The 25087-nt window shown below is 31.5% G+C and overlaps 1 pseudogene; it reads right to left on the bottom strand.

The window, feature by feature from the left end:
* Nucleotides 1–3: 3 nt before the first annotated feature.
* On the bottom strand, nt 4–25040 carry LOC119614693 (annotated as a pseudogene).
* Nucleotides 25041–25087: the final 47 nt, after the last annotated feature.

Here is a 25087-nt window from a genome sequence, read left to right on the forward strand (position 1 = left end):
TAGTTCTTTAGATGTATTAGATATAAGATAAACGGCATTAAAATTATTCCCATCTAAACTAACGTAGAAAGTTAAACGTGGGGTTATGGCTCTGTAAAGGGAGGATGATAAATTGTTTTAATAAAAATTTGATATAATACAAATGATGGAACTTACTTGGCTCTAAAATATTAAACATGCGTATGCCATCGGCAAGACCACAGATTTGAATTAAATCTTCTTTAGACATTCTAGAAGAAAGAAAATTTTTTGAAGTAAGTAAGTAGTAAGTAAGTAAGTAAGTAAGTAAGTAGTAAGTAAGTAAGTAAGTAAGTAAGTAAGAAGTAAGTAAGTAAGTAAGTAAGTAAGTAAGTAGTAAGTAAGTAAGTAAGTAAGTAAGTAAGTAAGTAAGTAAGAAGTAAGTAAGTAAGTAAAGTAAGTAAGTAAGTAAGTAAGTAAGTAGTAAGTAAGTAAGTAAGTAAGTAAGTAAGTAAGTAAGTAAGAGTAAGTAAGTAAGTAAGTAAGTAAGTAAGTAAGTAAGTAAGAAGTAAGTAAGTAAGTAAGTAAGTAAGTAAGTAAGAGTAAGTAAGTAAGTAAGTAAGTAAGTAAGTAAGTAAGTAAGTAAGTAAGTAAGTAAGTAAGTAAGTAAGTAAGTAAGTAAGTAAGTAAGTAAGTAAGTAAGTAAGTAAGTAAGTAAGTAAGTAAGTAAGTAAGTAAGTAAGTAGTAAGTAAGTAAGAAGTAAGTAAGTAAGTAAGTAAGTAAGTAAGTAAGTAAGTAAGTAAGTAAGTAAAGTAAGTAAGTAAGTAAGTAAGTAAGTAAGTAAGTAAGTAGTAAGTAAGTAAGTAAGTAAGTAAGTAAGTAAGTAAGTAAGTAAGTAAGTAAGTAAGTAAGTAAGTAAGTAAGTAAGTAAGTAAGTAAGTAAGTAAGTAAGTAAGTAAGTAAGTAAGTAAGTAAGTAAGTAAGTAAGTAAGTAAGTAAGTAAGTAAGTAAGTAAGTAAGTAAGTAAGTAAGTAAGTAAGTAAGTAAGTAAGTAAGTAAGTAAGTAGTAAGTAAGTAAGTAAGTAAGTAGTAAGTAAGTAAGTAAGTAAGTAAGTAAGTAAGTAAGTAAGTAAGTAAGTAAGTAAGTAAGTGTAAGTAAGTAAGTAAGTAAGTAAGTAAGTAAGTAAGTAAGTAAGTAAGTAAGTAAGTAAGTAAGTAAGTAAGTAAAGTAAGTAAGTAAGTAAGTAAGTAAGTAAGTAAGTAAGTAAGAGTAAGTAAGTAAGTAAGTAAGTAAGTAAGTAAGTAAGTAAGTAAGTAGTAAGTAAGTAAGTAAGTAAGTAAGTAAGTAAGTAAGTAAGTAAGTAAGTAAGTAAGTAAGTAAGTAAGTAAGTAAGTAAGTAAGTAAGTAAGTAAGTAAGTAAGTAAGTAAGTAAGTAAGTAAGTAAGTAAGTAAGTAAGTAAGTAAGTAAGTAAGTAAGTAAGTAAGTAAGTAAGTAAGTAAGTAAGTAAGTAAGTAAGTAAGTAAGTAAGTAAGTAAAGTAAGTAAGTAAGTAAGTAAGTAAGTAAGTAAGTAAGTAAGTAAGTAAGTAAGTAAGTAAGTAAGTAAGTAAGTAAGTAAGTAAGTAAGTAAGTAAGTAAGTAAGTAAGTAAGTAAGTAAGTAAGTAAGTAAGTAAGTAAGTAAGTAAGTAAGTAAGTAAGTAAGTAAGTAGTAAGTAAGTAAGTAAGTAAGTAGAAGTAAGTAAGTAAGTAAGTAAGTAAGTAAGTAAGTAAGTAAGTAAGTAAGATAAAATATACTGTTAATTACCTCATAATATCGGCTCCGAAAAATGGGCAAATGTTGATAAGTATGAAGTTAAACGATGATAGGTTAACCAGTGAGTAACTTGTGCCGGTGTAGATTCAGGCATAATAGTTATTGAATTCTTAAAAGTAAAAAAGATAATAACAAATAAAATTTCATAAGAAATCCTTAAAAAAGAAACTTACATATTCATCGATATCCGAGAGCATGTTTGGTGTATTAACCATACTTTTGGATCCATTATTTTAAGATTTGTGAATTTGTTGAGGAAACACTATTTATAGCTATAGGACTAGCGTTGGCATTTGGTGAGGCACTAGTAAATGGTATTATACCATCATATTTGGGCATATGTACAGGAGAATTTGGCCAAACTTTCATGCTAAAGAAAATTACGGAAAAAAGTAAGTAAGTATTTAAAGGGATTTTAAAATAGTCTTCTTAAAGTATAGATTTCGTTTGAAAAATAGTTGTTTATTTATTTTAAAGTATGATGTACCACATAGTGAAGATGTCTGTTTAAAACTGATATTAAGATTTAGTGTTGTTACTAAAAATACATATTAATATCATATAAATACTGTAAATCTTCTCTCTTAAAGAATTGCAGCGAATATACAATTTTAAATGGGAAAATACATCTACTACATATACTATAGATAAATAAATAAAACATACAACTTGTAACTTTTTCTAAAAAAAAAAACCGGTTGATCATGTAAATAAACTCTAGGGCGTTTAACGAAATGCCACAATCAATACTAGTTTTTAACTTCTGTAAGTTAGCAACAAGTGCACTGTAAGAAAAAGGAGGTATTCAAAATACATTTCTATGTTTATTAGAAATAGTCTTGTTTAGGTCTTATGTAAATTGTTGTCATAATACTCTTTAAGCGAGCGTCAACAATATTTATATCAAAGTTTACACCTTAGTAAATTTAAAGAATTTATTTATTTTAACCCATTTATGGCCAGGTTTCGTATACAGGAGTCATAGCTAACAGAGAGAATCTTATAGGTGCAACATCAAGTATAGTCGAAAATTTAATGTGTATTTCGGAAGGTAATCGTACATATGGATTAACTGTTTTATTAGATTAATGTTGTAATATCATTGAATGAATCTAAATTTTACTTAAAATTGGCATAGCGTATTCGATTTTCGAGATATCCATCATACTTAATCTTAAGTATGAAACAAAAAGGGTATAGTGTTTAAACGTCTCTTATCGTTAGGCGAATTGATCAAAGCCGGTTATACACAGACCCAGAAGTGTCCGATCGCTTATCGGAAACGGAAACTATCAGGATCCTTAAGACAATGGTTCCAGATTGAATATTGTGGTCAAGCGTAACATTAGAGCAAACCTTTGCTGGAATCTGTTTTTTACTCCAATTGCTCTACATCATATGGGTACCAAACCACTAGGGATAATAGCCAATGAAAGAGTCGGAACGGGAACTTGAAAAAATATCCTGACGAATGCAAATCATACGACGCAACGAGGACTGAATTAAAAGCATAATTCCTTGAAATAATGGGACGTTTGGTAGGACCACTAAAATCCTTCTCCCAGAAACTCTGATTTAAAATTCTACGAAACTACGTTCAGAACAATAAGTCCTAAACATTGGAGGCTAATTCCTTTCATGGATGGGAAACTCTGGGAATATTTTCTATGTAGTAGACAGGCTTTCATCATTATTAGTTGATGAACACTGATTAGAAAATCTATATAATCGTCCAGAAAAATTATTTTTTTCGTGAAAACACTGCAACACTTTCTCTGTTATTTCATCGACATTCGATCCAATTATCTTTAGAGCAATGTTATTTTCGATATAACATCCCTCAGGACTACTGTTTGGACAATTCTAAGGAATAACGTCCAGGAAACTAAGTTTCTGAACATTAGATATTATTCTTGATATTACATCCGTTGGGAGTACTGATTTAACAATTCTAATGAAATACGTCCAGGAAACTAAGTTTCTGGACATTAGACGATAACTTTTTTTATAGATCGTGAAATGCAGATCCTAATATGGGTCCGATGTTTTTTCCAGATATTACATCTCTCAGGAACACTGATTGGAAAATTTGAAGAACTGTGTCCAATTTTATGGAACTAGATTTAGGAACAAAGTTTTTCTAAACATTCGACGTTAATTCCTTTCATATATCGCTATAGAACAGGACCTATAGCGGTTTAGGTGAATTTTTTCGGATATGATTATCTATCAACCTAAACTAAGGGGTTAAACAAATGTTAATTCATTTTGCTAAGCTTGAAGCACGTTGTTGTAATCATTTTCGCTGTAAGTATTGTGCTGTTTTGAAATCAAGTTTTTAAAATCTGTCTATTCTTTTTAATAGACATTTTAGTAAAACAATTTATTCACCATTTTAAAACCAATTTTGTTATGAAAAATTGATAAAATAAAATTTTGATTGTGATTCATCATTCTGCCTTCCGAAAACATCAATGTCATTAAGTAATAATTTTTTATAAAATAATATTAATATTAATTAAAGAACTAATTACTTGAAATGACTGCTTTCTTTAAATGTTAGCAAATTTAAGAAAAACATTTTGTTCTAATCCACATGACAGAGAAATTTATATGCGCAGTATTTGAAAAAAAAATTATTTAAATTAAAAAACTTCCATTAATTAATCAAAAATTTTCTATTAACTAAACTAAACTTATAAGTTAATTTAATAATAATTAACAAAAACAAGTACTACTTATAAACTACATATAAACAAATACTATTTTATTTACTACGCGGTATTATTTAAATATTTTTATAGTAAAAGTCATGTAACACGTGAAAAACTTAATGATTTTTATAAAATCAAATAAGTATTAATAAATCAATAAAATTTATACAAAACAATTTTAATTAATAGAAATTATTAACAGCATTGTTTTTTTTTTTACAAATGTCACACTTAATCTTAAATATCATGTAACAAATATTTAAATTAATTAAATTATTCAGAAAAAATCTTGTATACTTACTATTCTGGACTAAAGCAGCCATTTGTATTGGTATTTGTTGCTGGCGCTATTAATTCCAATGGTATGTCGTCATAATTGTACACTCGTAGCTGGGTTGGAATTTATCTTGTTTCCGATTGTGGTCGCTTTTGGATTTTTCTCTGTCTTGTTTGTGTTTACGATCGGCACCTTTTAATTTGAAACCTGAAAAAGGGAAGAAAGAAATCAAAAGTTTTCTTTAAATAAACTTTCTAAAATCTGAATTTTCTGTGTTCCGTCGGGAACACAAAGATATATAGATAGATAGATAGATAGATAGATAGATAGATAGATAGATAGATAGATAGATAGATAGATAGATAGATAGATAGATAGATAGATAGATAGATAGATAGATATATAGATAGATAGATAGATAGATAGATAGATAGATAGATAGATAGATAGATAGATAGATAGATAGATAGATAGATAGATAGATAGATAGATAGATAGATAGATAGATAGATAGATAGATAGATAGATAGATAGATAGATAGATAGATAGATAGATAGATAGATAGATAGATAGATAGATAGATAGATAGATAGATAGATAGATAGATAGATAGATAGATAGATAGATAGATAGATAGATAGAGTAGATAGATAGATAGATAGATAGATAGATAGATAGATAGATAGATAGATAGATAGATAGATAGATAGATAGATAGATAGATAGATAGATAGATAGATAGATAGATAGATAGATAGAGATAGATAGAGATAGATAGATAGATAGATAGATAGATAGATAGATAGATAGATAGATAGATAGATAGATAGATAGATAGATAGATAGATAGATAGATAGATAGAGATAGATAGATAGATAGATAGATAGATAGATAGATAGATAGATAGATAGATAGATAGATAGATAGATAGATAGATAGATAGATAGATAGATAGATAGATAGATAGATAGATATATAGATAGATAGATAGATAGATAGATAGATAGATAGATAGATAGATAGATAGATAGTAGATAGATAGATAGATAGATAGATAGATAGATAGATAGATAGATAGATAGATAGATAGATAGATAGATAGATAGATAGATAGATAGATAGATAGATAGATAGATAGAGAGATAGATAGATAGTAGATAGATAGATAGATAGATAGATAGAAGATAGATAGATAGATAGATAGATAGATAGATAGATAGATAGATAGATAGATAGATAGAGATAGATAGTAGATAGATAGATAGTAGATAGATAGATAGATAGATAGATAGATAGATAGATAGATAGATAGATAGATAGACGATAGATAGATAGATAGATAGATAGTAGATAGATAGATAGATAGATCGATATATAGATAGATAGATAGATAGATAGATAGACTAGATAGATAGATAGATAGATAGAAGATAGATAGATAGATAGATAGATAGATAGATAGATAGATAGAAGATCGAAGATAGATAGATAGATAGATAGATAGATAGATAGATAGATAGATAGATAGATAGATAGATAGATAGATATTAGATAGATAGATAGATAGATAGATAGATAGATAGATAGATCGATAGATAGATAGATAGATAGATAGATAGATAGATAGAAGATAGATAGATAGATAGATAGATAGATAGATAGATAGATAGATAGATAGATAGATAGATAGATAGATAGATAGATGATAGATAGATAGCTGATAGATAGATAGATAGATAGATAGATAGATAGATAGACTAGAATTAGATAGATAGATAGATAGATAGATAGATAGATAGATAGATAGATAGATAGATAGATAGATAGATAGATAGATAGATAGATAGATAGATGATAGATAGTAGATAGATAGATAGATAGATAGATAGATAGATAGATAGATAGATAGATAGATAGATAGATAGATAGATAGATAGATAGATAGATAGATAGATAGATAGATAGATAGATAGATAGGTAGATAGATAGATAGATAGATAGATAGATAGATAGATAGATAGATAGATAGATAGATAGATAGATAGATAGATAGATAGATAGATAGATAGATAGATAGATAAATAGATAGATAGTTAGTTAGTTAGTTAAATACATAAAAAACATAATAAATAAATTGTTTTAAACACAACCCTTACCTTTATTTGGCAAGCTGCAGCATGGATAGGATGCTTAGCGACACCAAGACTCAGTACCGAACTATTTGGCGTTAAATTACCGCTTGTGAGGGTGAATTTCCAGCTGGTACCCCTAAAGGAGATTTATTCCCTGTCACCACAGTATTATTATTCAAGTTATTAGTATTTGAACTCTCAACATATGTCTCAATTTGTAGTCTAAATGGTACACCCTTTTCGCCACCGTGTTTTTTCGGTGTAAACTCAGTAGATATACAATTGACTTTAATATAAACTCCCACCTCTTTCAAGGGATCCCATAAGATCTCCACCGTATTTAAGTAATTTGGATTTAAAAGTTGTGAAACGTGACACAGACCATAGGATAAGGGTAAATCAACTTCTATAATACGTTCACCGGGACGTGAGGCCTGCCATTGTTGCATCTGTTCACGTTCCATATACTGTAGACGACGTTCGTGGAAACATATTTAATTACGCTCTATGAAAGAAATAAAATAAATTACAAGACAAACAAAACAATTGAATTTAACGACCTCTTTCTTTAATCAATAAAATATAAAGTATTTATGTATACTGTATATCGGCATCATGAGTTCATAAAAAGATTCATAATATAAATACGATTTTTTTAGGTCTCATTTACAGAAATGTGTTAAAAATTTATAACAACAAACATAGAAAGCTGCCACTGATACCCCTCCTTAAGATGAGTAACAGCAACTTATTCATATTTAAACGTTTGTATAAAACTTTTATTATTTTCTTTACTTGGCAATTGTTTCTAATTAATATCAATTTAAAACAATTGTACAACTGTTAATGGACCAATATACATATACTTTGAAAGCGAAACAAAAAAATTAAAATATTTTGCCATAAAATTATTTAAAAATTTTAAATAAAATTTCCTTTATTAGGCCAGTACAAACCTTTAAGATTTTATCTCTGTACAAGGATAAGTCACCGATTTTCTTTAGTTTTATTTCATAACTTTGTCCCTGATTCAAATAGGTTAGTGTGTCTTCATTATTTTTCGTGGCAATAGAGGTGGCAGCACCTAATATGTACTGAAATCTAAAAATCACAAGAATCGGGATGTTAGCTTTACTATATATTCTTTCAAAGATGCTTAAGAACAACTTACTTATAATCATCGCAATTGGAAGTTGTGGATGTTGCAGTCGCGTCGCGTCCTGTGGGTATTTGCTCAATTTTACTGGCATCAACTACGGTTAAAAGCTGATGTGTCACAGAAGAGTTGCGTGCTGAAAACAAATGTTGAAATGAATTATATGGAAGGGATTTATTGCTAAAAATTGTCCGAAATATATAAATAGAATCAAAACTAACAATAGGCTATGCCTAATCTTATATAACCACGTCATAAAGCGATATAGAACATTTTGAAGATTTTCGGAACAGAACCTTTTATGGGGACTTCAGATTTCGAGGGTGCGATGAACTTCTAATAACAAATTATTTTTGGTGAATTACTTTTAATACCTTGATTTTTGCACGAAATTGTCGCTAGTTTTATAACGAGAAATTGTCGAAAATTTTTTTTTAAAAAAATATATAAATAAGACAAGTTTTGAAAAAATTTTATAAAAAACACATGTTCAATAAATTACTATAAAAAGTCAAATTTTCGAAAATTTTTTATAAAAAAGACAAATTTTGGAAAATTTTCTATTTGTAAAGACACCAATTTCGAAAATTTGCTATAGAGAAGACAAATTTTCGAAAATTTTCTATAAAAAAGAAACATTTTCTTAAAAAGACAAATTTTTGAAAAAATTTAAAATTTTCAACAAATTTTCTATAAATAAGACAAATTTTCGAAAATATCTATAAAAAGCCAAATTTTCGAAAATTTGCTTTAAAAAAAGACGAATTTCTTTAAAAAGACGAATTTTCTACAAAAAAAAAAAAAAGACAAATTTCAAAAAATTTCTATAAAAAAAGAAAAATTTTCTATAAAAAGACAAATTTTGCTTAAAAAAGTCAAATTATCTAAAATTTTCTATAAAAAATAAAAATTTTCGAAATTTTTTTATAAAAAAAGAACATTTTCTTTAAAAAAGACAAAATGATCTATAAAAAAAGACAAATTTTCTATAAAAAGATAATTTTACGAAAATTTTATATAAAAAAGATAAATTTTCGAAATTTTTCTATAAAAAGACAGATTTTCGAAAATAATCCAAATTTTCGAAAATTTCTATAAAAAAAGACAAATTTTCCAAAAATTTCTATAAAAAAGACATATTTTCGAAATGCTCTATAAAAAAGACAAATTTCGAAAAGTTTCTATAAAAAAGACAAATTTTCGCAAATTTTCTATAAAAAAAAACAAATTTTCCAAAAATTTTTATAAAATGGCAGATTTTGCAAAGATTTGTATAAAAAAGACAAATTTCCAAAAATATTGTACAAAAAAGACAAATTTCCTAAAATTTTTATAAAAAAACACAAATTTTGTATAAAAAGAAAATTTTTGAAAATTTTCAATAAAAATAAAATTCGAATAATTTCTATAAAAAAGACAAATTTTGGAAAAATTTTCTATAAAAACGAAAAAATTTCTATAAAAAATACATTTTCTGAAAGATGGGTAAAATGGGGCCTAGTGTAAAATGTGCGCCGATTTTAATACAAAAATCAAATAACGTCTCAGAATATATAATAGTTTTGTACACCCAACGGATAAAATTCTATGATATCATGTATTTCCCAGTCCATTTTAATTGAAAATCAGAAGGTCTGGATCCAATTGGACTGAGTCATTTCTATTTCACACCATAACTTGATCTTTCTACCGAAAACCTAAACATTTTGTTAACGACCTAAAACCTAAAAGTCCATCTTATTCTGAAATCAGGGCTTTTCAGACCAATCAAGGAACGAAGAAAGAGTCTATTTAGCTAGATCCAAAAGGACTAAATTTTGGTGAAGATCAAATAGTTTTTTTTTTTTGTAACACTCCATATTTCTAGAGCATGAAGTAATCGACGTTTTAACTTGTTTAAAATGCATTAAACTGAAATCATGTGGTGAAAGCCTAACCACCTGTAAACCTCGAGGTTTACCCGGCCTCTATATGATGCTCTCAGGTCAAAAGAACATAAACTTCCTAGACGCTCTGTCATCGGTAGCCATATCAGAAGACTAGGTCTTGAATACAATAACTACTGAAAAGTTGTCATAATGATGAGGAAGATGAGAGAGTGTCACATCTACTATATTATTGCTCTACATTTACTAAGAACAGAGAGCATTAATTTGATGCTTCCAAATTATATGGATCTAAGTAAGCTGCTGTCAATGAACAAAGAAATGCCAAATTATTTCTTTGTTCAATGAGTACCCATTTCTCATTGACTTAAGTATAACGAATAATCAAAAGTATCGTTATGTTTACATCACTAAAATTAACCTTGCAAACCAAAAACAAAATTATCAAAATAAACTGCACGTACATGTTGTCAACAATAAACTCCACCTTAATGCAATATTGGGAAATCATACATATCTACATACAAATATTTTTTAAATAATAAACATAATTAAATTTCCATTATTTCACTTGTTTCTTTAAAAAAACAACAATAAGCACGTGTAGACAACACTAAACATTTAGACATAAAATTATTTGACATATGATCGGTGGGAAAGAACTAGGGTTCTATAAATCGACTTTCGAATAATCGAACAATCGAACAATCGTCTTTTTGTCGAAAAAAGTCGAAAAGTCGAAGTCGACTATTTTGTTCCAAAAAAGTCGATAACTCGACTATCGTCTATGAAAAAAGTCGACTTTGTAAATAAAAGTCGAAAGTCAAAAAATCGTAAAGTCGAAAAAAGTCGAAAAGTCGAAAAAAGTTCAAAAGTCGAAAAAGTCGATAAGTCGAAAAAGTCGAAGAAACTCGAAAAAAGTCGAAAAGTCGAAAAAAAGTCGGAAAAAGTCGAAAAGTCGAAAAAAGTCGAAAAGTCGAAAAGAGTCGAAAATTTTAAAAAAGTGGAAAAGAGGTAAAAAAACTCTAAAATAGTCGGAAAAACTCGAAAAATGTAAAAAAATAGTCGAAAATAGTCAAAAAGTCGTAAAAAATCAAAAAGTCGAAAGTCGGAAAAAGTCGAAAAGTCGAAAAGTCGAAAAAAGTCGAAAAGTCGGAAAAAGTCGAAAAAACTCGAAAAGTCGGAAAAAGTCGAAAAGTCGACCATTTATAAAATACTAAAAGTCGAAAAGTCTAAAAAGGTCGAAAGTCGAAAAATCGACTTTTCATAAATGGAAAAGTCGAAAGGTCGAAAAGTCGAAAAGTCGACTTTTCGTTTCAACTATAGAACCCTAGAAAGAACGTACGTAACTTATGATATTAAAAAAAATGCATTGTCATGGTTCAAACATCTTCTTATAAAAAAAGTTCACTTACCCTGATCGTTGCTATTTTGATTATTTCCCTTGTTTTCATTTGAGTTTTGATCCAAAATGCAATGATGACTGTCAATCAAATCATTTTTGTTCACTTTTTCGGTTGATGTTTCTATATGACCACCAACACCGGCTGCCGTTACTGATGCTGCTGCTACTGCTACTGCTACTGCCGTTGTCAGTGTCTTATCATTTTTGGTTGAAATATTTAAATTACCCGGATCTTGTTGATGAATGTTCAATGAACTTTTATTGATTTTCAATTGATCAGTTTGAGGTTCTTGCTTAAGGGCGGTGGGTAAGCCAGATGCAAATGTCATAAAGGATTCACTTTGAATTATAGAAGAGTATAAGAAAAAGAATTGAAAATCAATTATTTGGTTTAGAATTTGAAACCTATCGGACTATAGCATTTTCTTAATAAAGTTCTGATATTCTAAGCTTATGATTTAGTAACTCATTAATAACAGTTATTAAATTTAGTTATTCTAATAATTTATTAAAAATATAATAACAAAATTTAAACTTACTTATTCAAATAGGAATTACTATTAAATTCCGCATTTAAATCAAAACCAATATCATCGCCCCAAGTGCCACGACCTGAAAAGAAAATTAAAATTGTTTATTTAGGTTAAAAAACACATGATGATAAAATCAAGTTTAAAACTTATTTACTCTTTTAATTATTAATTTAAAGTGCGCTACAGTGCATATGACAGTTAATTAATATTTAATATGACTGTTATTTATTTTATTATTGTTATTACTGTTTTTTTTCAACAGAAATTGATTATAATTATTATCAATATACTACAGAAAAAAAGCCAGTTGTTGACGTTATTATTTTAGTAAACATTCTATGACGTTCAAAAAATACTTAGTTATCAATAGGGTTTTTTCGGATTCATATAATAGTTACTGTGTTGAGACTTAAACATATCAAACTTCTCATATATGTATGTATTTTTAATCGGTAAAGTAGAGGGGCCGATCTACAAATGTCAGCCCTTCTTATTTTACAAAAAAAAGAAATGTTATCGGTATTTTTTATGCCAGAAATCCAGACGTATCAAAACACGACCATCAATCCCGACATATGGCCTTTTTTTCCTATTGACAATTTAACTAAAATTGTCTGGTACTCATCTTTTGACATCGGTGCTTCAAAGTCATCAGTTTAGACACCAACTGATTACGAAAATACCTATAGTTTTTAATTCATCAATTTAGACACCAACTGATTACGAAAATACCTATAGTTTTTAATTCCGAAAATCCCCGAAAAAATTGTTGAATCTCCTTTAAACGGATTAAATTTAAGACATTATAACACTAACATAAGTTTAATCCGCAATCGTGATAATCTTATTATACCCTTCACCTTCGTGAAAAGGATATATAAGTTTGCCATTCCGTTTGTGTATGTGTATAAGACTTGGCCTTATTTCCGGTGGGTACTATTACAAGAACACGGTGAGTTTGTTAGACGACTCACCACTCTTTGTGCTTCTTACACGCCGATGGCAATTTTTATACATTATTCTACCGGTCCATGCAGAGCTATCTAATCTCTGGCCCTATAACGTAACTTCCGAGATGCAAAAGCATCACTTCCGTTTACAAGCACGCAGTTGGGATGGCCTTTGTATATTCGGCAATAGTACCTAGAGACGTAATCGGTAGAACGAAATACGAATCTTTCAGAAAACGAATGATTTTACCGGCCAAGGAGCACAAATCCAAGAAGAAATCACCCCAATTACAATATAACATAGTTGAAGTCTCCCTCTAGGCATGTCAGATCATATACATCATCCGCTCGATAACGCATCGTACAGGGCAGCACTCAACGATATTCATAGAGATACGGTAAACACAATAGATTATCGTATCAATATTTTATATGGAGGTCGCCCTCCACCTATTACAGAAGAAAAATATATACTACCACGCAGAATAAGAGTAGTTCTGGCACAACTGAGATCTGGCTAGAGACTTAAAGCCTATTGGTCTCGTATAGAATACAACATTCTCAAAATATACCCAACCTGCGGTAAATGTTCACATGTCACTCTTCACCTTTTTAATTGCAGATCCAATCCCACCTCACTCGGTCCTGAAGGCCTTTGGGCTCATTTTGAGATTGCATAACAACTTGGCATTTATTCATTCAGAAAAACATTCGACACACTCACTCTAGGTACATGGATAGATGAGGCCCACATACCCTACACTTGACACCAACTCATTTCCAACGCTTTGTCCCCCACATTCACCTGCCTCGTCAACTGCACCGAACTTATTCAGAATTATAGACCACCCGAAGGGACCTCTCCAATAACCGGGAAAAGACAAAGTCCGAAACTCTAACATGTGCTACCGGTTTCCGTGGTACCAGATTTTAAGACTCCCTGATTCGACCCAAGGTCAAATCATTCCAAGGAAAGGCCGTGTCCTCAAAGTGTAGTTTATAGTTCCGGCAGACTAGAGGTATTGGTAGCACCTCCTTTTTCCCGGATTGCAATAACACCAAGATGGGAAAGATCATCAAGGTAACACGCCCCAGGGGTGTCTGTTGATATTAAGTAGTTTTCTTAATTTGAAAAATTAAGTTAATTAAAGGACTGGTACCACTGGTACCTTTTGAGTTTCCTATAATATTGAACTTAGAAACATGAAATTATGTAGAGAATCATGTAGAGCCCGGAGTAAATGACAACCTATTAAAGGGGCATATTAGTACTTTTTGAATTTTCTATAATATTTTACCTGGAAACATAAAATTAAACATGAGTTCTGAGTGAATGAAAAACTGTTGTAAAGTATTTTTGATACTTTTTCGTTTTTTTAACTGGTACTTTTTGGATTTTCTGTAATATTGAACCGAGAAACATATAATCAGACATATAGCATCCTGATGTAATGAAAATTCTTCTTCTTTAACAGGTACTTTTTTAATCTTTTATAATATTGAAACTAGAAACGCAAAATTAAACACGCATCATACTGATTGAATGAAAATCTATAAAAAGGAACTTTCTGGTACTTTTTCGATATCCAATTGGCATTTTTTCGATTACCTATTGCAAGTTGTATTTCAGAAATCTATAATTATGTTTTAAGTTAAAGTTTTTTGCAATTGTAGTTCATTTTCTCACAGCGATTAACTCAAATGAAACACTTGCTCATTTGCCCAACCTCCCTCGTATCTCTTTCTAATTTATTATTGAGGCAAATTGTTTTATTTTCACGTTTTATGTTTTTGTTATCATTTTCGCAGTATGTGTGTATATATTATTTTGTTTTTATTTTCTTAATTTCAAGTCTTTACTTTAAACACTTGACAAATACAAATTCATAATCATACTCATACCCACCCATCATCATCACTTGACTATTCTGGTAGCGGCAATATTTTCTCATTGTATTATCACAGTTTAGTAAATTGTTCATTTCTTGAGTTTTTTTTTTCTTATTTTATAGTTTATAGTAGAGTAGTTGTTGTTAATTTTTTTTTTGTTTTTTTGGCTAATTAATTGCGTCAGTAGACATTTTGATTATAAATAAACTTAGAAACACTTTAGATTTAAATATTTATATGTATTTTATCGTTTTATATTATGACAAACATTTTAAACACTCAAAACATCCGCCAGAGAGATCTTTATAAAGAAATTATTATTAATTAAAATAAATATTGAATTCTTTAAACAAATATGAATTTAAAATTACAATATTTTGTTATTTATTTAAAATTTCTCTATGTTTATTAAGAAAGGCGATCACAAAACGACTGAAAGTCATGAGAAATTGATAATAAACGAAAAAAAAAGAAAATTTTACAAAACAAAAAATTATATACAAATAAAAAAAATTCTCTATATGAACAACTGATTACGAAATGTGTTTATTCTAACCTTATGGAAACAGATCAAGCCACCAGCCTATTATTCGGTGTAGAGGTGGTTTCTATTAGTAAATTGTATTTCGTTGTTTTTTTATATTAGTTTACAAGTGATAACTTCTAATCTCAATAAAAAAAACCTAAATACTTTCTAATGAACTGATTGTAGGCAATATAAATTTATAAGTTTAGTTAAATATTAGGAAAAACTTTTCTATGTATGCATTTGTTAAACATTCCATTTCAAAAAATCTAGTTCTTGAGATGTAGACAAAGTTCAATAAACTTTAAAAATTACAAACGCGATAATTATTTTTAATATGTAATTGTTTTAAATTTATTAGTTGTACAACAAAAATTCAACCTCGGGTATAAGGGCAACAAAATATTTCACCAATTCATTTCATATTTATATACGCAATACAGAAATGTTCTATAGTCCAGATTATAGAACATTTCTGTATTGCGTACAGGCTATATACTGATCTATAGTCCAGACTATATACTGATCTATAGTCCAGACTATATACTGATCTATAGTCCAGACTATATACTGATCTATAGTCCAGACTATAGACTGATCTATAGTCCAGACTATACGTTGATTTATAGTCCAGACTGTTGACTGATCTTTAGTCAAGACAATAGACTGATCTACAGTCCAGACTACAGACTGATCTATAGTCCAGACTATAGACTGATCTATAGAACAGTCTATAGACTAATCTATAGTCCAGACTGTAAATTGATATATAGTCTGGACTATAGATCAATTGATCTATAGTCCAGACTATAGACTGATCTATAGTCCAGACTATGGACTAATCTATAGTCCAGACTATAGACTAATCTATAGTCCAGACTATAGACTAATCTATAGTCCAGACTATAGACTAATCTATAGTCCAGACTGTAGACTAACCTATAGTCCAGACTATAAATTGATCTATAGTCTAGACTATAGACTAATCTATAGTCCAGACTATAGACTAATCTATAGTCCAGACTATAGACTAATCTATAGTCCAGACTATAGACTAATCTATAGTCCAGACTATAGACTAATCTATAGTCCAGACTATAGACTAATCTATAGTCCAGACTATAGACTAATCTATAGTCCAGACTATAGACTAATCTATAGTCCAGACTATGGACTAATCTATAGTTCAGACTATAGACTAATCTATAGCCCAGACTATAGATTGCACTATAGTCCAGACTATAGATTGATCTTTAGTGCAGACTATAGATTGATCTATAGTTCAGACTATATATAGATCTATAGTCCAGATTATAGATAGATCTATAGTCCAGACTATAGATTGATCTATAGTTCAGACTATAGATTGATCTATAGTTCAGACTATAGACTAATCTATAGTCCAGACTATAGACTAATCTATAGTCCAGACTATAGACTAATCTATAGTCCAGATTGATCTATAGTCCAGACTATAGATTGATCTATAGTCCAGACTATAGATTGATCTATAGTCCAGACTATAGATTGATCTATAGTCCAGACTATAGATTGATCTATAGTCCAGACTATAGATTGATCTATAGTCCAGACTATAGATTAATCTATAGTCCATACTATAGATTGATATATAGTCAAGACTATAGACTGATTTATAGTCCATGCTGTCTAGTGAACCAGTTTAATTCATAACTGTTGCATTAAATTTTCCAAAAAAAAGCAAAAACCGATACGGTACATGCAAATGAAAAATTTTTTATATTGCAAAAAAAATTATCAATGATATAAATTTTTATTGTTGATTTAAATAATTAACATACATTTGCGAATAAACATTTTCGCGCCTGCTTTCTAGCCATTTAAAAACCTTTTAAAATACTGGTTTTAAATTCATATGCGAATAGGTAATATCATACTAATCTTTCGATTAAATAATTGATTATTTATATAAGACAATCAATCAATCCTTGAACTAAACTCATGCATGAAATATTGTTTTCTTTTTGCAATATTTATAAAAGAAAACAATTTTTAAAGAGCAAATACTTTCAGTTTTTTCCATGTTTAATGCCCTCAAGATAGATAATCTAAATCAACTGAGAGTTTGTGTTTTTGTTTTGTGCGCTTATCATTCAAGCGCTTTAGTAAAGTAAACATCTTACGATAAGGGGCTACTACTAACGAGTCTTATAAAATATTTTTCTTTCTTTCTTATTTAGAATGTGTAGTATTTGAAGGCAGTTGTTTAAATATTTATGCGACAAAAAAAATAATAACAGGTTAATAAATTTGCGGTTAATTTGTTTACCTATTGTTTTTATTGATAAAACCACAAGTTTTTTGTTAATTTTTATTCTTTATGGAGAAGTTATTATGTCTGATTATAAGAAATAAACAGATTAGTCATAAGACGAGTAACCATACGTTTTTGCGTGTTGATAACTATTGGGGAATTATTCCAAAAAAATTATTATGCAAAAAGTGGTAAATTAATTCCATCTCTTTCAACAGAAATGCTTGGAAGTGATAAACTTTGTTTCCATCTTCTATCTATCTATCTATCTATCTATCTATCTATCTATCTATCTATCTATCTATCTATCTATCTATCTATCTAGCGAGCGAGCGAGAGAGCGAGCGAGCGAGCGAGCAGGCGAGCGAGCGAGCGAGAGCGAGCGAGCGAGCGAGCGAGCGAGCGAGCGAGCGAGCGAGCGAGCGAGCGAGCGAGCGAGAGAGCGAGCGAGCGAGCGAGCGAGCGAGCGAGCGAGCGAGCGAGCGAGCGAGCGAGCGAGCGAGCGAGCGAGCGAGCGAGCGAGCGAGGAGCGAGCGAGCGAGCGAGCGAGCGAGCGAGCGAGCGAGCGAGCGAGCGAGCGAGCGAGCGAGCGAGCGAGCGAGCGAGCGAGCGAGCGAGCTAGCGAGCGAGCGAGCGAGTCGAGCGAGCGAGCGAGCGAGCGAGCGAGCGAGCGAGCGAGCGAGCGAGCGAGCGAGCGAGCGAGCGAGCGAGCGAGGAGCGAGCGAGCGAGCAGGAGCGAGCGAGCGAGCGAGCGAGCGAGCGAGCGAGCGAGCGAGCGAGCGAGCGAGCGAGCGAGCGAGCGAGCGAGCGAGCGAGCGAGCGAGCGAGCGAGCGAGCGAGCGAGCGAGCGAGGAGCGAGCGAGGAGCGAGCGAGCGAGCGAGCGAGCGATCGAGCGAGCGAGCGAGCGAGCGAGCATAGCGAGCGAGCTAGCGAGCTGATGCTAGCGAGTAGGAGGCGAGCGAGCGAGCGAGCTAGCGATGCGAGCGAGGAGCGAGCGAGCGAGCAGAGCGAGCGAGCGAGCGAGCGAGCGAGCGAGCGAGCGAGAGAGCGAGCGAGCGAGCGAGCGAGCGAGCGAGCGAGCGAGCGAGCGAGCGAGCGAGCGAGCGAGCGAGCGAGCGAGCGAGAGAGCGAGCGAGCGAGCGAGCGAGCGAGCGAGCGAGCGAGCGAGCGAGCGAGCGAGCGAGCGAGCGAGCGAGCGAGCGAGGAGCGAGCGAGCGAGCGAGCGAGCGAGCGAGAGCGAGCGAGCGAGCGAGCGAGCGAGCGAGCGAGCGAGCGAGCGAGCGAGCGAGCGAGCGAGCGAGCGAGAGCGAGCGAGAGAGAGCGAGCGAGCGAGCGAGCGAGCGAGCGAGCGAGCGAGCGAGCGAGCGAGCGAGAGAGCGAGCGAGAGCGAGCGAGAGCGAGCGAGCGAGCGAGCGAGCGAGCGAGCGAGCGAGCGAGCGAGCGAGCGAGCGAGCGAGCGAGCGAGCGAGCGAGCGAGCAGCGAGCGAGCGAGCGAGCGAGCGAGCGAGCGAGCGAGCGAGCGAGCGAGAGCGAGCGAGCGAGAGCGAGCGAGCGAGCGAGCGAGCGAGAGAGAGAGCGAATCGAGCGAGATCGAACGAGAGCGAGGCAGCGAGCTATCTAAGCGAGCGAGCGAGCGAGCGAGCGAGCGATATACCCGATCTACAGCTAGCGATACGATCGAAGCTCTATCTATAGCAGGCCTAGCTATCTAGATCGAGCGAGATCATCTAGCTACTATCGAGCGAGCAGCTATCTATCTAACTAGCTATCTCTATCCTATCTACCATCTATATCTATCTATCTATCTACTACTACTATCTATCATCATCGATCATCTATCTAACCTATCTATCTATCTATCTATCTATCAACCTATCTATCTATCTATCTATTATCTATCTATCTATCTATCTATCTATCTATCTATCTATCTATCTATCTATCTATATACTATCTACTCCATCGAATTTGTGTTGTTTTTCATTACTCTGTGTTGTTGCTTTAGCCAACTATGAGTTTGCAATGAAGATCACTTTTAGTTTTTGTATGTTTAGTTAGTTCCTGCTGATTCTATTTTAGTTATAAATCACCAGTTTTTTAGAATTATATTTATAACTTACCACTGCTTAATCGCTCCTTTTTATATTTATCCTTTTCTAATAATTGATGTGTTGAAATTTTTGCTGGTAACTCGCCAGTTTGTGTAGAAGCAGTGCTTTCACTCTGAGCGATATCCAAAGGATCCCAATCCATTCGTCTTTTACGTGATCCACTATTTGAATATATAGTTTGGACGTCAATTATCTGTGGACCTGGCGAATCTTTCGATTGATCGTCTATAACGAAAAATTTTGATTAAATTAGTATTTTGTTCTACAATAACTGTCGTAGACTTTCAGAAACTTACCCGGCCAAGACTCTTCAGAATTTGGGGGAGAGTCAACAAATGTTATAACTGGTTCATATTCGGCACCAAAATGTTGATGATGAAAACCACTCATTAAATTGCGATTTGTTGTATTAGAAAGTTGCTGAAAAATATTAATAAAATAAATAACTTATAAATGTGACATCCTCTATTTCCGTTTTTCCATTACAACTATTTCTAATTAGACATTTTAGAATAAACTTTAATTTTCAATAATTAGCACTATAATTTTTAACAGTTTACTAAACAAAATTGAATTTATTAATTAGTGTATATGTTTTTTTTTTTAATAAATATGTAAACTATGACTATACAATTTAGCCGACTATTTTGTCATTATTTGCATTATTTTAACGAAAAAAAAAACTAATTAGAGTGAATTGAAAATGTATAGAAAGTTTTTTAAACTTTTGAAAAAATTATATTTTTAAAGCATTAAACTTGTTGTCAGACTGAGTATGAAAAGAAAAAAAATATTATTTGTAAATCTCATAATTTCATTGTGTGAAATTAAGCTCTACTATATAGCGCTATATAGTGTGTATTATTGTTATTATCAATAAGGTCGGACGAGCGAGCATTGTTTATTGAATTAAGAAAAAAATTAAAATAAACTCACTGATAATTTTAAATAAATATGATGCTTCTCATATTTTTATAAACGTCTCGCTTTAAATTAATATAAATACTACATATACAAATTAAAATAAATATAGAGATTGGCAAGTCTACTTTTATTCTTATCAAAAAATAATAATAAATAGAAAAAAACAGTAATAAATACTACTCAATATAAAAAAAGAAATTATTTTCTAAATATGTACATTGTACAAAAAGTAGTGAGTGAGATTTTTTCTTTAAAAGTGAAAATAAAGAATGCAACATTTCACTCTTAAATATTGAATTTATCAATAAGTGCATTTCATAGATTTTTCAAGAAGTAATCTGATCTATGCTTAAAGACTACCCAAAACTACTCTCTCCAATGGACGATCTCTCTCTTAACAAAGTTATCGTATTTTCAAACAAATTTTATTTTCAATGTTTATTATAAAATAGAATAGGTTTTTAACATTTGGGTGATTCGACTCTTAAGAACACAGGAGCAAATTACCCCCTTAATTTTGCATTCCAAGAGATATATGTATATTCTGAATTCTTATACAGAGCGAAGAAGTTTGCCCTAATTTTCTAAAGTTCCCAAATGTTTTTGGGATTTATATTAGAATTATCTATCTAACAAGCTTTTGAGAATTATGCTATAAATACCAACAAAATCGGTACACAAATGTCGTAGTTATCAAAATTCTGGAAATTTTTAACACAATCAATTCCCCTAGTACCTACACAAACGTGCTGCGATTTTATGTTATAAAAATATTTACCGGTATTATTAATCAATCAAATCAAATATATACTAATGTGGTATTAGCAGTGATAATCTGGGAGCAGTTAATTCACCATCAAGGTGGTGTAAAACAGTTTTCTCTTTCTTCTTTCAAAGCCGACTTTTATGTCTGTCATCCACCCAGTCTACAGTCATTACTGCCGTAATATATACTGATGTGCTATTAGCAGTGAGAGTCTAGGCGTAGATAATACATTATAATGTATTTGCTAAGGAATCTATTCTTTTTGACAGCTAGAGTAGGCCATTTACAGAGAATGTGGAAAACAGTTTCTTCATTATCAGTGTCATTGCAACTGTCACAAAATTCGTCGAAAGGGATCCAAGGACGACTTTCATGTCTATCTACAGTTATTAGTGCCAGCAGCCCTCCCATTTCGGGTTTTAAGTGGCGTTTCTCGTTGTATGAAAGCTACATTAACTAGGTCCCTTTAAAAAAAATTTTCCTAGACATACCGGTCAAAAGTCCTATTTAAGTAATTACGGATGTATTTAAGATATACATAAATAAACATAACCTTGTTAATATATTTCTCAAAATCTGATCTATTATTATCCGTTCCTGGAGCCAATTATCACTTTCGGAGCTAGTTCTAAGAAATAATTAGATAACAAATACACCTTCTTATGAACCGTTTTTAATAGCTATATATGTATCTAGTTCCAAGATTGCTATTCAAGAATCGGAAATGATTCTGTTTATAATGGTTCTAGAACTACATATATACATAAAATTCTAACGTTACTGACTCATTAACTGACTGATTCATCATCCCACAGCCTAAACGGTTGAAGCTAGAAATTTGGTCTTCCGGCAAATACTAAATCTACTAAAACAGGATATTTCAAAAATCGAATGCTTAGGGGGAACCCTCATATCTCCTAAACTAAAAAATGTACAATAAAACTATAAAATAATACTTATCCCATGTCAGAAATAACATTTTTAATTCATTCATAATCTATCGAAAAAATACAAAAATACAAATTTAGTACTTTTGCGATATTCGACCGTTTAAGGGATAAAAATTGTACTTATTTTTGTTAATTTTTTCATCAAACATTGTTTTCTATTTCCTGACTTATAAATATGAATATACAATAATGGGCTTTCACTACTATACTGTAACTTCTTAGAGTAAAATTATTATTACTTTAAAAGGGAGGAAAAATGTACCAAAAGGGGGCGAAAAATGGAAAATTTTATTTTATTTCAACTCATTGAGCCAATTTTGATAAAATTTTAAAAATTGGTAGTTTTAGTAACACTAAATATGATAATGAAGTGTTATTTGAAACTCCCGTTACATGTACTATTTTTTGGCACTTTTTCTTTCTACAAATGGTACTTTTTAAATTTTCTATAATATTTAACCTAGAAATATGAAATTAAGTATGTATAGCCCGGATTAGGCAAGAACACATAAAAGGGGACTTTTGTGGTATTTTTTCGTTCAAAAAAGGTACTTTTTGAATTTTCTATTATATTGAACCTAGAAACATGAAATTTAACATGTAGGGCCTTGACTAGGTAAGAACCTATAAAAGGGAACTTTTTGGTACATTTTCGTTCTACAAAAGGTACTTTTTGAACTTTATAATATTCAACCTAGAAACATGAAATTAGGTTTGTAGAGCCCGGATTAGGTCAGAACACATAAAAAGGGACTTTTTGGTACTTTTTCGTTCTACAAAAGGTTTTTGGTACTTTTTCGGTCTTCAAAAGGTACTTTTTGAATTTTCAATAATATGGAACCTAGAAACATGAAATTAAGAACTTGTAAAAAGGGACTTTTTGGTACTTTTTCGTTCTTCAAAATGTACTTTTTTATTTTACTATAATATTGAAGCTAGAAACATTAAATTAAGCATGTAGAGCCCAGAGTAAGTGCGAACATGTAAAAGAGGACTTTTTGGTACTCTTTCGGTCTTCAAAAGCTACTTTTTGAATTTTCAATAATATGGAACCTAGAAACATGAAATTAAACATGTAGAGCCCTGATACTTTTTCGTTTTTCAAAATATACAACTGGTATTTTTTGATTTTTTTTGTAATAATTTTTTGTACTGAGTATTTTTTAACACATCACTGTGAAGAGTAGATACGATTCGGCACAGCCTAATATAGAACTCCTACTTGTTCTTTCTTGGACCTAGACCTATTGAACCTAGAAATATTATGTACTTTTCGTTCTTCAGCTGGTACTTCATAGAAATTAATGGTTTTTGGTACTTTTTCGTTATTTAAATGGTACTTTTTGAGTTTCTTTTAAACACACTACATCCTGATGAAATGGTTATATATAACAGGGAACTTTCTACAATATTGAAACATGCCGGGTAGTGTTAGTTGAATATAAAATAATATCTATGAAGATCATTAGTAAAAACTACCTTATCGGAAATTTCGCGATATCAATATAATCTTTCTTTCTGAGTCTTATCCTCTATACAAGTTACCAACTCTAACGCGTGATCTGCAAGGTCGTTAATGAGAAAATATTCCAGCCGTAAAAAGATCCGAATCCTGTTGGATATGAGAATACGGTTAAGGAGTTCGAAAAGGAAAAACTCTAGTAAACACTGTCATAGGGTAATGAGATCGCAGATGAATTGGCCAGAATATACACATATACTTTAAATGGTTGGATCCCTATAACTGGGTCTGTAATGGACTTATGTTTATATCCTGTGATGACAGAACTTGAGCAGCATGCGAACCTAACATAAACTAAACTACATAGAGGGAAAAATAAATATACACACCTGGTCGACACCAAACTGTTTATAATTTTTCAATAACATACGTTATCAAAGTATACATGCGTACGACAACAATATCTAATAATGGTGACAACATTGTAACAATTCGTTGTCGAAATCTAAATTTTATACAAATCCGTTGTCTAAACGTTAACAAACGTGATATGCTCACTATTGACAAACAATCCGTTGCCAATAGTGATCTTACAACGTTTGTTAACATGTAGACAACGGATGTGAATAAAATTAAGATTTCGACAACGAATTGTTGCAATGTTGACAACGTTGCGTTGTCAACATTACATAGTGTTGTCGTACGTATGTATATACTTTGACAACGGATGTTATTGAAAAATTCTAAACACTTTGGTGTCAATTTGGTACTAGGCGTCTATATTTCTTTTTCCCTCTGTGTAGAGTCGGATTGATCCATCCAATAAACTTTATGATATCTACAGAAAATCTTTCTTGTTTTCAAAAATTTCTAAATTAAACTATTCAAAACCTTTAAATCCTATACAGAATAAGTATTCACACTTACCTGTGCAATATTTGTTGTTAACTGACTATTATTCTGCTGCTGTAGTGCTGAAGTTGGTTGTAGATTATTAGAACTATTGTTAAACTCCATTAAATCGGTGTTGTGGTAATTGTTTAAAAGAATTTTCGTAGAACGCTGGTGCTGCTGTTGATTAAACGATTGATTTGCACTCATATAATTCGAAGAGGTTTGAGTGTCGTTATGAGTTTCCAAAGAATAAGGATCCAAAAAAGATTGTATATCAAAATAACTGGATTGATGATGTGGCAGGGAAGCAACCAGCGATAGAGCCATTCGTTTGATGAAACACAATCTTAGAGCACTTTAAAAAAGGCTCTTTAGATTTTAAGTTAGAAAGAGAATTTTTTCCAAGGATTAAGTTTGAAGCGGCAATTTTATACAACAAAAG

This window comes from Lucilia sericata, unplaced genomic scaffold (assembly GCF_015586225.1).
Source record: "Lucilia sericata isolate MDLA Ls3-8-SP2 unplaced genomic scaffold, ASM1558622v1 Contig003246F_arrow, whole genome shotgun sequence".
NCBI classification, from domain to species: domain Eukaryota; kingdom Metazoa; phylum Arthropoda; class Insecta; order Diptera; family Calliphoridae; genus Lucilia; species Lucilia sericata.